Source organism: Moschus berezovskii, chromosome X, assembly GCF_049115385.1.
Source record: "Moschus berezovskii isolate FMDL1 chromosome X, NW_MosBer_1.0, whole genome shotgun sequence".
Classification (NCBI taxonomy): domain Eukaryota; kingdom Metazoa; phylum Chordata; class Mammalia; order Artiodactyla; family Moschidae; genus Moschus; species Moschus berezovskii.
In genome coordinates, this window is record NC_142488.1 from 18,959,543 (window position 1) to 18,974,914 (window position 15,372).

A 15,372-nucleotide genomic window follows, 5' to 3' on the forward strand; every position below is an offset into this window, starting at 1 on the left:
GTAGAGTCTTCTCTTGTGTTGTTGGAAGAGGGTGTTTGCTATGACCAGTGCATTCTCTTGACAAAACTCTATTAGCCTTTGCCCTGCTTCATTCCGTGCATATAACTAAGCATCAATTATATTATCCCTGGTACAATTTACATCAGTAAAATGTGGGGATTTTTTATTATGGTTAATATCATATCAGTCAAAGAGAGTGATATATAAAATTAAGGGAATAAAACATCTATAATACAGACACACTCTGGTCTAGGGTTGGGATATGACAGAGTAGGGAGGGGACGAGGGAGGATGGGAAAGAGGGAAAGAAAGGGACTAACTTTGTTGACAGATGTTTTTGCTTCCCATTCAATGACTTGAAGATATCAGTTATATCCCCTAGCCTACTGTGGGAACCCTTCTGTCTTAGGTACTCTGGGAAGTTGAGGGCTTTTGCTCCTTAACTCATCCTAAGAGGCACTAGTTCTAAATCCCATCACTATTAATCCACCCAAATATTCCTAAGTCCACATGGTTCCATCTCTCTTAAATTAGCTATAGCAAACCTCCCAAATTCTGAATGGGCCCAAATGTACTAAAGGGAGGGGGGAAAGTTAAGCGTCTTTAAATTGGATAATGATAGCTCCTTACCAATTTTCCTATTGACTGTATTAGTGAAATATGACTACCTCACCTCAAAACTTGCAACAACACTGAAATAAATGCAGTATTATTGGAGAACTGCCCTGCAGAGTCTTAGGTTTAAGAATAATTTGTTGGATCAAAATCATGGAAACGTTTTACACAGAAGATAAGACATCTGTGGCCAACAGAGAAAAGGAAAAAGTCATGTTTCTATTTCTTTCAACCCATCAAAAACAGTCAATTAAGTGTGGTAGACATTATTGGTTAACTTCCTGGTCACTATTCCCCATCCCCTTCCCAGTTCATAGAATCCTAATTTGCTCAGGCATTATTTTCAGGAATAGCGAACCCTCCCACAACCCTGGGGATGAGTAAAGTATGTCTAGGCAAATAATAGGAGAAGGCAATGGCACCCCACTCCAGTACTCTTGCCTGGAAAATCCCATGGACAGGGGAGCCTGGTAGGCTGCAATCCATGGGGTCGCTAAGAGTCGGACACGACTGAGCGACTTCACTTTCACTTTTCACTTTCATGCATTGGAGAAGGAAATGGCAACCCACTCCAGTGTTCTTGCCTGGAGAATCCCAGGGATGGGGGAGCCTGGTGGGCTGCCGTCTATGGGGTCACATAGAGTCGGACAAGACTGAAGCGACTTAGCAGCAGTAGCAGCAGGCAAATAATACTTGTATAACCATTTTTACATTGAAATATAGTTTATTTATAATGCTGTGTTTGTTTCAGGTGGACAGCAAAGTGATTCAGTTACACACACACACATATAGTATTCTTTTTTGGATTCTTTTCCCATACAATTTATTACAAGACATTGAATATGTTTCCTGTGCCATAACAGTAGGTCTTTGTTGTTTATTTTAGATATAGTAGTGTATATGTTAATACCAAACTCCTAATTTATCTTCCTCCACTTCCCACTATCCCATTTGGTATTTGCAAGTTTATTTTCTCTGTCTGTGAGTCCACTTCTGTTTGGTCAATAAGTCCATTTGTATCATTTTTTTAGATTCCAAAGTTAAGTGATATCATATGATATTCATTTTTGTCTCATTTACTTAATAACCTCTAGGTCCACCCATGTTGCTGCAAATGGCATTATTTCATTCGTTCTATGGCTGGGTAATATTCCAGTAAATATGTATCACATCTTCTTTATCCATTCTTCTGTTGATGGACGTGTAGGTTGCTTCCATGCCCTGGCTACTGTAAACAGTGCTGCAATGAACACTGGGGTGCATGGATCTTTCTGAATTATGATTTTCTCTGGATATATGCCCAAGAGTGACATTACTGGATCATATGGTAGCTCTACTGTTAGTTTGTTAAGGAACTTCCATACTGTCTTCCATAGTGGCTGTACCAATTTGCATTCCCACCAACAGTGTGGAAGGGTCCCCTTTTCTCCACATCCTCTCTAGCACTGTTTGTAGACTTTTTAATGATGGCCGTTCTGACTGGTGTAAGGTGATGCCACATTATAGTTTTGATTTGCATTTCTCTAATAATTAGTCACACTGAGCATCTTTTCATATGTCTGTTGGCCATCTGTGTATTTTCTTTGGGAAAATGTCAATTTAGGTCTCCTTAGACAAATAATATTTATTTCACTCCCCTTTGTGGGTGATTGGTTGAGGAGTGTGCATGTGATCCACTTCCAGCCAATGAGATGTGAGAAGAAATGTCCTGGGGTGGGGAGAGGCTGTTAGATTTTGTTCCCAGATTAAAAAAAAAAAAGATACATGAGAAAAATAGTTACCCTGGCCTTTTTGCATTTAACACTGTTTTGCCCTTGTGGGAAGACAGTACACAATTTTGTCTTGCCATAGTCACATTTCAACTATGAAAGGAAAGCCAAGAAAATCAAAGAGGAAGTGACCTTGAGCCCTGACACTGCTGAGATGTCTGTCAAATTATTCAACTTCAGGGGACCTGTCCTTGGATTTCTTGTTATCTGACTTAATAAAATTTCATTGCTTATCATCACTTTGTGGTGAGGTAGGTATTTCTCACTCAAAGCAGAAGGCTCCCTGACATGAAGGAACTCAGAAGAAAGAGGACACTTTCAGTAACCTCTTAGTAAACACTTCACTATAATCTGCCTCCCCCACCCAAAGCTTCTTCCTATGTATCTTTCTCATTCCTTCTCCCCCCATTCCCCACCAACTCTTCCCTTGCTACCTTAAGACCTGGCCTCATAATAGGTCAGTAAATGACTATGAAATTGACTTATAACCAACAGAAGTGAGGAAACATTTTTATAAGAAAGTATTAATATGCTTTTAAAATGTTTCATGAGGCCATTTCGTTTTATGGTCAGTTTCCTTATGAGCTAAAGGAGGGTAGGTGTTCCTCTGTCATTTTTTAAAAAACAGCTTTAATGATGTATGATTTATATACCATAAAATTCACACATTTAAGTTGTACAGTTTGAAGAGTTTTAATAAATTTATAGTTGGGTGGCCATCACTGCAATGCAGTTTTAGAACACTTTCAACATGTAGCTATGCTGTTTTATATGTAAAGCCTTAGACGCAAAATGATCTGGAAAGCACCAATTTTAGATAAAAGGAGGAGGTAATAGTGCCAGTGGCTACTGTCAACTACCTCTCTCCGTAAAGCAGGTTCCCACAAAATACCTCACCCATCTTTGTATCTCCAGAACCTGACATAGCTCCCATTCAGTGTTTCTTGATGATTCTCTAGCAACACCTATAAAGTAGAGGACTATGGGATAGCAAAGCAGGAAGAGAGGATTCTGGGCTACAAGTCAGGATGGTTAAGACTGGGTTTGGCCCCAACCAGTCCTTCCCATGCCGGCCCCGACACAACCGACCACTCAAAGAGGTGCGGCCGAGAGGAGCTACCCCACGCCTGAGGCCAGGGCCAGCGGCCAAGAGGAGCTACCCCACGTCCAATAGGCGGTGGCTGCGCGGGCACAGGAGGGCCGAGAGGAGCTACTCCATGTTCAAGGTCAAGGGGGTGGCCTTGAGGAGATATCCCTCGTCCAAGATAAGGTGCAGCAGCTGCACTTTCTTGGAGCAGCTGTGAAGAGATATCCCACGCCCAAGGTAAGAGAAACCCAAATAAGACGGTAGGTATTGCTAGGGGGCATCAGAGGGCAGACACACTGAAATCATAATCACAGGAAACCAGCCGATCTGATCACATGGACCACAGCCGAATGTGGTCCACTGGAGAAGGGAATGGCAAACCACTTCAGTATACTTGCCTTGAGAACCCCATGAACAGTAACAAAGGGCAAAATGATAGGATACTGAATGAGGAATTCCCCAGGTGGGTAGGTGCCCAGTATGCTACTGGAGATCAGTGGCGAAGTAACTCTAGAAGGAATGAAGGGATGGAGCAAAAGCAAAACCAATACCCAGTTGTGGATGTGACTGATGATAGAGCAAGGTCCGGTGCTGTAAAGAGCAATATCGCATAGGAACCTGGAATGTTAGGTCCATGAATCAAGGCAAATTGGAAGTGGTCAAACAGGAGATGGCAAGAGTGAACATAGACATTCTAGGAATCAGTGAACTAAAATGGACTGGAATGGGTGAATTTAACTTAGATGACCATTATATCTACTACTGTGGGCAGCAATCCCTTAGAAGAAATGGAGTAGCCATCATGGTCAACAAAAGAGTCCGAAATGCAGTACTTGGATGCAATCTTAAAAATGACAGAATGATTTCTGTTCGTTTCCAAGGCAAACCATTCAATATTACAGTAATCCAGGCCTATGCCCCAACCAGTAATGCTGAAGAAGCTGAAGTTGAACGGTTCTATGAAGGCCTACAAGACCTTTTAGAACTAACACCCAAAAAAGATGTCCTTTTCATTATAGGGGAATGGAATGCAAAAGTAGGAAGTCAAGAAACACCTGGAATAACAGGCAAATTTGGCCTTGGAGCACGGAATGAAGCAGGGCAAAGGCTAATAGAGTTTTGTCAAGAGAAGGCACTAGTCATAGCAAACACCCTCTTCCAACAACACAAGAGAAGACTCTACACATGGACATCACCAGATGGTCAACACCGAAATCAGATTGATTATATTCTTTGCAGCCAAAGATGGAGAAGCTATATACAGTTAACAAAAACAAGACCAGGAGCTGACTGTGGCTCAGATCATCAACTCCTTATTGCCAAATATAGACTTAAATTGAAGAAAGTAGGGAAAACCACTAGACCATTCAGATATGACCTAAATCAAATCCCTTATGATTATACAGTGGAAGTGAGAAATAGATTTAAGGGACTAGATCTGATAGATAGAGTGCCTGATGAACTCTGGACGGAGGTTCGTGACATTGTACAGGAGACAGGGACCAAGACCATCCCCATGGAAAAGAAATGCAAAAAAGCGAAATGGCTGTCTGAGGAGGCCTTACAAATAGCTGTGAAAAGAAGAGAAGCGAAAAGCAAAGGAGATATGGAAAGCTATAAGCATCTGAATGCAGAGTTCCAAAGAATAGCAAGGAGAGATAAGAAAGCCTTCCTCAGTGATCAATGCAAAGAAATAGAGGAAAACAACAGAATAGGAAAAACAAGAGATCTCTTCAAGAAAATTAGAGATTCCAAGGGAACATTTCATGCAAAGATGGGCTCGATAAAGGACAGAAATGGTATGGACCTAAGAGAAGCAGAAGATATTAAGAAGAGGTGGCAAGAATACACAGAAGAACTGTACAAAAAAGATCTTCACGACCAAGATAGTCACGATAACGTGATCACTGACCTAGAGCCAGACATCTTGGAATGTGAAGTCAAGTGGGCCTTAGAAAGCATCACTACGAACAAAGCTAGTGGAGGTGATGGAATTCCAGTTGAGCTATTTCAAATCTTGAAAGATGATGCTGTGAAAGTGCTGCACTCAATATGCCAGCAAATTTGGAAAACTCAGCAGTGGCCACAGGACTGGAAAAGGTCAGTCTTCATTCCAATCCCAAAGAAAGGCAATGCCAAAGAATGCTCAAACTACCGCACAATTGCACTCATCTCACACGCTAGTAAAGTCATGCTCAAAATTCTCCAAGCCAGGCTTCAGCAATATGTGAACCGTGAACTCTCAGATGTTCAAGCAGGTTTTAGAAAAGGCAGAGGCACCAGACATCAAATTGCCAACATCCGCTGGATCATGGAGAAAGCAAGAGAGTTCCAGAAAAACATCTATTTCTGCTTCATTGACTATGCCAAAGCCTTTGACTGTGTGGATCACAATAAACTGTGGAACATTCTGAAAGAGATGGGCATACCAGACCACCTGACCTGCCTCTTGAGAAACCTGTATGCCTGTCAGGAAGCAACAGTCAGAACTGTACATGGAACAACAGACTGGTTCCAAATAGGAAAAGGAGTAGGTCAAGGCTGTATATTGTCACCCTGCTTATTTAACTTATATGCAGAGTACATCATGAGGAACGCTGGGCTGGAAGAAGCACAAGCTGGAATCAAGATTGCCGGGAGAAATATCAATAACCTCAGATATGCAGATGACACCACCTTTAGGGCAGAAAGTGAAGAGGAACTCAAAGGCCTCTTGATGAAAGTGAAAGAGGAGAGTGAAAAGGTTGGCTTGAAGCTCAACATTCAGAAAACAAAGATCATGGCATCTGGTCCCATCACTTCATGGGAAATAGATGGAAAAACAGTGGAAACAGTGTCAGACTTTATTTTTTGGGGCTCCAAATCACTGCAGATGCTGATTGCAGCCATGAAATTAAAAGACGCTTACTCCTTGGAAGGAAAGTTATGACCAACCTAGATAGTATATTAAAAAGCAGAGACATTACTTTGCCAAACAAGGTCCGTCTAGTCAAGGCTATGGTTTTTCCCGTGGTCATGTATGGATGTGAAAGTTGGACTATGAAGAAGGCTGATCGCCGAAGAATTGATGCTTTTGAACTGTGGTGTTGGAGAAGACTCTTGAGAGTCCCTTGGACTGCAAGGAGATCTAACCAGTCCATTCTAGAGGAGATCAATCCTGGGTGTTCATTGGAGGGACTGATGCTAAAGCTGAAACTGCAATACTTTGGCCACCTCATGCGACGAGTTGACTCACTGGAAAAGACTCGGATGCTGGGAAAGGTTGGGGGCGGGAGGAGAAGGGGACAACAGAGAATGAGATGGCTGGATGGCATCACCGACTCTATGGACATGAGTTTGGGTGAACTCTGGCAGTTGGTGATGGACAGGGAGGCCAGGCGTGCTGTGATTCATGGGGTCGCAGAGAGTTGGACACGACTGAGCGACTGAACTAAACTGAACTGAGCAAGCACACAACTTGAGGCAATCATACTGTTGCTCTGGACCTCACGTCCTCAGGTGTGAAAAAGAGGCTGGCCCAGGAGCACCAAGAGGAGGGTTTGGTTAACTTTAGCAGGACTCTTAGAGCCAATTTAAACCTATTCTAGAACTCTAATATACAACAAAGAAAAACAGAGCTATCTGGTTAGATTAGAGAGTGAGGCTCGTCCATCTTCTCACCAGACCCTCAGAAATATCTCAGTGAAACAATGGAGGCATCAAGGAACACATTGGGCTATACATAACTCCCAGCCAGCTCTGACCATTCAGGGCTCTGGTCATGAGCACCGTAACTCACAACACTCCTAACCAAACATGACAACTGCTTACCTCACATTTTAAGTTATTATAATAGATTTGAAAATAAGAATTTTTTTTTTTTTTTTTTTTACTTCTGAGGCATTTGGGCCTTAACTCAGCAGTATTGGGAAATAAGAACATTAGGCTGGTTTGGCTATATCAATGGTTTTAAGATATTCAAAAGTAAATTCAAATGCAAAATAATATATTAACTGAGACTATGATTTTAATTTTCTAGTCTGTGGAATAAAAATGTTTCCTGCTTTAATTCAAATATTTACTGAATCACCACCATGTTAAAGATGGGCTTCCCTGATGGCTCAGTCGTAAAGGATCTGCCTGACAATGCAGGAGACACAAGAGATGCAGGTTTGATCTGATCCCGTGGTTGGGAAGACCTCCTGGAGAAGAAAATGGCAATCCACTCCAATATTCTTGCCTGGAGAATCCCACAGATAGAGGAGCCTGGCAGGCTACAGTCCATGGGGTCACAAAAGAGTTTGACACCACTTAGCGACTAAACAACAACATGAAAAAATTACTGTCAGTTCTTGGGCCTGTGATATACAGGTCAGTCCAACCACCCTCACACAGAAGTCCAACCTAATACACAAATAAGCATCAATTCACTATGACAGAATATTGTCACAGTGTTTCAGAGAAAGGCAGGATCATATTCAGGAGAGAGTTCACCAAAGAGCAGGCATTTGATTGGTCTTGAAAGAAGGGTATAATTCCAAATCCCTTTTGAACATGGGAAGATTATAAATTTTAAATGAGTAGCAGACAGAGATGGAGAGTAAAGGACTGAAATTAACTTTTGGAGGCAGGCATTGTTCATCTATTCATCAATTAGATGGATTTAATTAGTCCAAGATCAAATAGAAATGAATACACACACGCACATCAAGAAATAAAGACACGATTTATCCAGTGATTAAGATGACTGCGTCTCTAGTTTTTTAGAAAGATTTAAAAATATTAATAAATTAGCATAAGACTGAAACCTTAAGTCAGTTTTTAAGCCTTTTTTGCCTCAGAGTCCTTTAAGAATCTAATAAAAAGCAATGACTCTTTCCAGAAACTAAAAAAAAAAAAAAAAACACCACAGATATATTCAAAGGTGCAGAGAAAATGTGTTATACAATATCTGGTATACAGTATCAGAAGGGTCAAGGACCCTGAAACAAAAATTGCCCAGTTCCTAATCAAGAACCCGTTATAAGTGATGATTGGCATTGCAATTTCAAGAAACACCAAGAAGTCCAGTCATAATTTACATCCCTTTCAAAAAAAGCCCCATTATGTCAATCTCTAAATTTCTAGAAATTTATATGAGATTAAAAACAGATTGTTCAAGGAATTTAATTCACATGACCACACCCGATGACATCCTTCAACTGCCTTTATAATCTATTTGTACAAAAAGCAAACAAACGTAAGAAAATACCCTCACCTTAAAGATAAAAAAGCAGGAGAAACAGAATAAACACATCAGCAAAGAAAACATGCACACACCAAGAAAGTAACATTAAATTTAGGACAGTTCATTGAGCTCATGTGTCACAAAGTCTGGTCGGAAGCCTTCCAGAACTTTCAGCAGAGATGGAAAGTATCAGGTCATGCCTAGAACCGGAGATTTTCTTTTCTTCTGAGAACACCAGAACAAAAATATCAAGCTCAGTGGTGTCTACTTTTGCCAACATCAAAATCTGAAAATTCTTTCATTAAACTGCAAATATTATCTGAGACACTACTGGTTCATAATCCCTTATTCAGAAGCCCTGAGGACAGAATTTTTCAGATTTTAGAAAGGAAATACATTGCACATACCATATAACATGTAACATTCCAAGCTGGGGTCTGGGGCTATACCCAAGGATCAAATACATTAAAAATTTGCAGCAAATATATGCTTCGTCACCCCAAATGGGATAAATGAAGACCATGTGGTACTAGTGGTAAAGAACTGGCCTGCCAATGTAGGAGACTTTAGGAGACAGGGGTTCAATCCCTGGGAAGATCCTCTGGAGGAGGGCATGGCAACCCACTCCAGTATTTTTGCCTGGAGAATCCCCATGGACAGAGGAGCCTGGCAGGCTATATAGTACAGGTGGTTGCAGAGTTGGATACTACTGAAGTGACTTAGCACATACCCACATTCACATTAGCCCAGAACAAATTTTATCACACAAAGAGTGATAAAGCCTTCTAGTTTTCAGGAGTGCTTTGTATTTTGGAATTGCAATAAGGGTTTGACTTCTATCATGTTCTGGGGAAAACTGAAATAAGACTAGTTATCTGATTCTCAAGGAGTTTATCATTAAGGAAAGGAAATAAAGCACATAAATGCAGAGCTCTGGACAAGGCAACAGGGAGGAGAGCCAGAGTGATGTGTTTGGATTCCAGCCTTAGAGACTCGGAAATGGGGAAATCACTTCCCAAAGCAGAAACTTGGGGTCCTTTCCTAGAAGAGGAAACTAGCACTGGCCCTGCCTGGACAATGTTCCAGGCCTTTGACTAGAGTGGGGCGGGGTGTTTCCCAACCATTCTTAATGACAAGAAGCAGATAACTAGTCTTAATTCACTTATTTTTTTTAACGCTCATGGGAGGGGTGGGATGAATACATTTATTCAAAAAATACTGAGTGTCCAGCATGTGCCTGGTGGCAGAAGATACAGCGGTGCCCTCCTGGGGCATAAGACAGTCCACACCAGTGGTTTGCAACTGGGTTGACTTGGCTTCCCATGAGACACCAGCAAAGCCTCTAGATGTTTATGGCTGTCACAGTATCGGGGGAGGAGGTGGTAACTGACATCTAGTCTGCAGGGGCTGGGAAGCTGCTAAACACCATACAATGGACACAGAATAGCCCCCAGCAAAGTCTGATGTGGTCTAAATGTTCACAGAGCCCAAGTGGAGAAAACCTGGTCTATATATAAACTCGGGGAAATGAAACACAATGTCTTTGCCACTACATTGTCAACTCTGGTCCAATGTTTTCTGTCACGAAAAAGCGGACCCCTCTGGTCTTGCATGTTGATGGGAATATGACTTTCAAATTATTTCATATATATGAACTATGCCACTTTTTACTCTCTTACTTTGAAAAGGAAAAATAAAAAACAAAAATCAAAATGTGACAGGCAAAGGAAGCCTTTCTGTTCTCTAATATGGAGCAGACAATGGCTCCTCTCAATGACACCTTCTCCTGCTCAGGTGAGGAGAAACTCTGCATCTTTGGGAGGAAGGAAATCCACCAGGGCAGCAGAGCGAGAGTTCACTTTGTCTTCTAAGAGGACTGCATTTGAAATCCAGGTCATCTGCAGCGTGGGTAGGCTGGGCACCCTTGCAGAAAGAGTTCCCATTCTGAATCTGTGTTGGGAGCATTTGATGAAAGGTGCTTTCCGAGGGTGGGCAATGACCCTTGAGACACTGAGCCTGAGGGCTTTAGGACACATCAGGTGTGGGAGAAGCTAAAGGGCTGGGTAGGACACACATTTCATATCAAATGAACCCAAATTTCCAGGCCCAAGAGTGAGTGAGCTTTGGAGAAAATAAATGAGCAAAAACACCTATCCTGGCAAAAGAGAAGAGTCCACAGGTAAGGCTGGGCGAAGGCAAAAGGAGAAGAGGGTGGCAGAGGGTGAGAAGGTTAGATAGCATCACTGACTCAGTGGACATGAATCTGAGCAAACTCCAGAAGCTAGTGAAGGACAGGGGAGCCTCGCATGCTGCAGTCCGTGGGATCACAAAGAGCTTGAAACAGTTTAGTGAATCAACAACAATAACAAGGCTGGGAAAAATCCCAACGTAAGGGGAGGCGACCTTTTTTTCTCCTAATCAAACATGTAGCGAGAAAGTGAAAATTAGCTCAGACTGAGAAAGTAAAAATCTGCAAATGCGGATACAAATGCAGATATAGCCAGCTGCAACATGAACTGGAAATAGTATTCCTCCCAAGCACACACGCTTCAGCTGCAAAGGGCCCAAGGAGCCCCTTCTCTGAGAGAGTGACTACTGCTTTCTCACTCCCTGAAAAAGTCTGTCCTCTAACACCACAGGCAATCAGAAACTTTGCTTTTATGTATCGTACTAGTAATAATGATGTGTTCCACCCTTGGTTGAAGGAAACAAGTCACCATGACACAGAAAAGAAGCCTGGAGTCCCCACAGCAGCGCAGGGCCTCCTGTAAGGGGTTCTGGACACAGCCCTGCTCATGGGGCAGCGGTTCCCAAAGACACAGGACCTGGGTTCAGCTCACAGACCAGCTGTGATGTGGCCCCACGCACACAGCCCTGTTTTGTTTGGAAAGTATCAAAACCCTGCTGCTTCATCTAAATTTCACTTACTTCCGCCTCTCCTCCAAATCTGTAACTGCTTGTTTTTGTTTGGTGCAATGTTCCACAGGGGTTCCTGGGCAGTCCCTGTGTTGCAATGAGCCCAGAAACGTGACCTTGTCAAACTAGCCTAAACCAGGAGCTCTTGGACTGGCTGGGCGTTGGCAGAGGCTGGAAAGAACAAGGATCTGTCAAGTCCCACAGAGCAACCACTGCTGACCCCCTAGGAATTTGAAATAATCTCGAGGGTCAATAAATGTGTTCTTTCCCTCCCAGTGACTGTGAACTTGGGGAAGGAGACTTGTGGCTACTACTGTGGCTACTGATTTAACAAGACTCTGTTAGGTACAGAGCCTGGTGAACTGAAATCATTTCTAATTCTCCATCTGCTCTACCACCATTGTTGCCAGTGTCCACTGAGTCCATGGCACTTTCCTGGACTGGATGGTGGCGGTGGTGGGCAGAAGACACCACCCCCACCACGAGGGACCAATGATTGCCACAAGGCACTACGTGTCACCGTCACAGGGGACAATGCCTAAGAAGCAAGTCAAGGGACAAAGTGATCAGAAAGGTGGTACAAGTGTCCAGTGATAATGTGAGAGGAGGTTAAGCAGGAAAAGTTTAGCCTTTGCTCCCCAGGCATCGTTTATTTAGAAGTCTGACCTGCCTTTGTACACATTCTGTCAAGGACTATTTTTTCTCTAACCTACCTGCTCAACTGGTCCTCTGAATCTCTAAGACCGAACTGTTTGTTCAGGAAGATGCTAAAGAACTCTTTCTTCAGGCTATTTTTCTATCCCACAGAGGCCACAAATCTGCATCAATTGTAGTCAGAAAGAGGGGAGCTCCAGATGTGGTGAGCTGGAGGCACCTTAGGGCACTACATTTATGAATATTTAAACAGCTTTTCTCTTGTTATGAAAATTATGGCAATCTGTTCCACAGCATGCGTTTCTGATGAATTTCAATATCATAAAAGCTTTATTGGGGGAGGGGAGATGATGTTAGTTGTTTAAATAAATCCTGATCAGCTGAGTTTCACTTTCTCTCAGAAGATACCAATGTACACTGAATATTTTTTGAATCATCATAATGCTTACTCATGACGTGAGCTTGTATTGGGTCGGCAAAAAAGGCTGCTTGGGTTCTTCAGTAAGATGTTACCAAAAAACCCGAAGAAACCTTTTCAAAAATATTATTTGGCTGCACCCAGTCTTAGGCTGTGGCACATTAACTCTTTGTTGTGGCACACGGGATTTAGTTCCCTAACCAGGGACTAAACCCTGGGCCCCTGTACTGGGAGCTTGGAGTCTTCGCCACTGGACCACTGGGGAAGTCCCCTGAACAAACTTTTTGGCCAACCCAGTATCTGAACCCGCTAAGGAGACAGCTGTGTGGGAAGGCACATCTCTCCTCTGCACTGCTGGGCAAGTTATTATGGGTGTGACTTCCAACCTGAAGGAAGGAGGCTGTGTTCTTCCCCCAGCTCAGGGTCATTTCTAAAAGTGGGTCAGCCCTTTGTGTCCTTCCACCTGAACTTAGGTACTACATCAAAATCCAGAAGCAGCAAAAGGTTCCAAGTGGAGGGGGCTACCTGGTGGACTAGGGGCTCTCATGGAAATCACGGGAGAACCATTACCCCAGAATTTGCTCTTTACAATGGAAGCTGGAAAGTGTGTGAGGGGTGAGATTAAACTGCAGCAATCTTGCTCTGGCTCCATGAAAACATGGCTGTCAATAAAAACCTCTCCAGGCTTCACTGACAGTGATCATTCTTCCCAACCACTTACACACAGACTTATCTCTATGGCATGTGTGCCAAATGATAGCCTCTCATATTCCGACTCAATTGTTCGCATCTTTTGTCTCTCCCAAGGGTTGTTCAATTCTTGGAATGCAGAAAGCTTTCACCCTGAATTGTAAAGCTTTTGGAAATGAATCAGATAGTGAAGATGCTAGGAGAGGCCTGAAGACTTCTCTGGAGTACAACCCTCTGACTTCAGAGACAATGCAGATAATGAAGAACAAGGTCAGAGAAACAAAATTATTTGCCCAAGGTCACACAGCTAGCTAAGAAGAGAGCTAGTCCCGGAACCTGTGCTTCCTGGCTCTCAGCAGAACACCCCCCGCCACCCTGTGAAACCACTCATTATTAACCTCAGCCCCACTCTGTGATGCATCGAGAGACAGACGTCGTTAATAGATACTTGTAGGACCGACAGAGGCGTGGGCTAGAGTCAGGATTCTCCCACCTGCTCAAGGGAGCTGAGCATTCCAAACTGTGTTAAAATCCAGGCCCAGGAAGCCCATCTTAGATCCCAGAATCACTTTCAAACTATGCTGTCTGATATGGTGGCCCCTGGGCACATGTAGCTTTTGATAATCAGCACATGGCTAGGGCAAGATGAGATGCAGCATACATGGAAAATACATGCTGGATTCTGAAGATTCAGATGAAAAGAGAATTAAAATACCTCATTTAATAATTGTTTATGGTGCTTGCTTTGGCAGCACATATACTAAAATTTGAAAGATACAGAGAAGATTAGCATGGCCCCTGTGCAAGGATGACATGCAAATTTGTGAAGCATTCCATATTTTTCGATCCAATCAAAAAATGGGCCAAAGAACTAAACAGACATTTCTCCAAAGAAGACATAAAGATGACTAACAAACACATGAAAAGATGCTCAACATCACTCATTATTAGAGAAATGCAAATCAAAACCACAATGAGGTACCATTTCACACCAGTCAGAATGGCTGCTATCCAAAAGTCTATAAGCAATAAATGAAGGAGAGGGTGTGGGGAAAAGGGAACCCTCTTACACTGTTGGTGGGAATGCAAACTAGTACTGCCACTATGGAGAACAGTGAGGAGATTCCTTGAAAAACTAGAAATAGAACTGCCATATGATCCAGAAATCCCACTGCTGGGCATATACACCGAGGAAACCAGAACTGAAAGAGACACGTGTACCCCAATGTTCATCGCAGCACTGTTGATAATAGCCAGGACATGGAAGCAACCTAGATGTCCATCAGCAGACGAATGGATAAGAAAGCTGTGGGACATATACACAATGGAGTATTACTCAGCCATTAGAAAGAATACATTTGAGTTTTTTGTCCGACATCTTAGCAAGGCAGCAGTGGTCACAGCTTCTCTGCGGGCTTCGCTATGCCACCCAAGGACGACAACAAGAAGAAAGATGCCGGAAAGTCGGCCAAGAAAGACAAAGATCCAGTGAGCAAATCTGGGGGCAAGGCCAAAAAGAAGAAGTGGTCCAAAGGCAAAGTTCGGGACAAGCTCAATAACCTAGTCTTGTTTGACAAAGCAACATATGACAAACTCTGTAAAGAAGTTCCCAACTATAAGCTTATAACTCCAGCTGTCGTCTCTGAGAGACTGAAGATTCGTGGTTCCCTGGCCAGAGCAGCCCTTCAGGAACTCCTTAGTAAAGGACTTATTAAGCTGGTTTCAAAGCACAGAGCTCAAGTGATTTACACCAGAAGCACCAAGGGTGAAGATGCATGAACAGGTCCCACCAGCTGTACATTTTGAAAAATAAAACTTTATTAAATTGAAAAAAAGAAAGAAAGAATACATTTGAATCAGTTCTAACGAGGTGGATGAAACTGGAGCTTATTATACAGAGTGAAGTAAGCCAGAAAGAAAAACACCAATACAGTATACTAACGCGTATATATGGGATTTAGAAAGATGGTAATGATAACCCTGTATGCGAGATAGCAAAAGAGACACAGATGTATAG

The 15,372-nt window shown here is 42.7% G+C and overlaps 1 protein-coding gene, 1 non-coding gene and 1 pseudogene across 4 annotated transcripts in view; 2 read left to right on the forward strand and 1 right to left on the reverse strand.

The window, feature by feature from the left end:
• The window catches only part of SH3KBP1 (SH3 domain containing kinase binding protein 1), a 342,133-nt gene that overhangs the window by 86,451 nt on the left and 240,310 nt on the right, over window positions 1-15,372 (reverse strand). The gene's annotated exons all lie outside the window — the stretch shown is intronic.
• On the forward strand, window positions 14,092-14,198 carry LOC129535380 (U6 spliceosomal RNA). The gene has a single exon (XR_008681642.2). It is a non-coding gene; the product is annotated as a U6 spliceosomal RNA (small nuclear RNA).
• On the forward strand, window positions 14,778-15,134 carry LOC129564324 (small ribosomal subunit protein eS25 pseudogene; annotated as a pseudogene).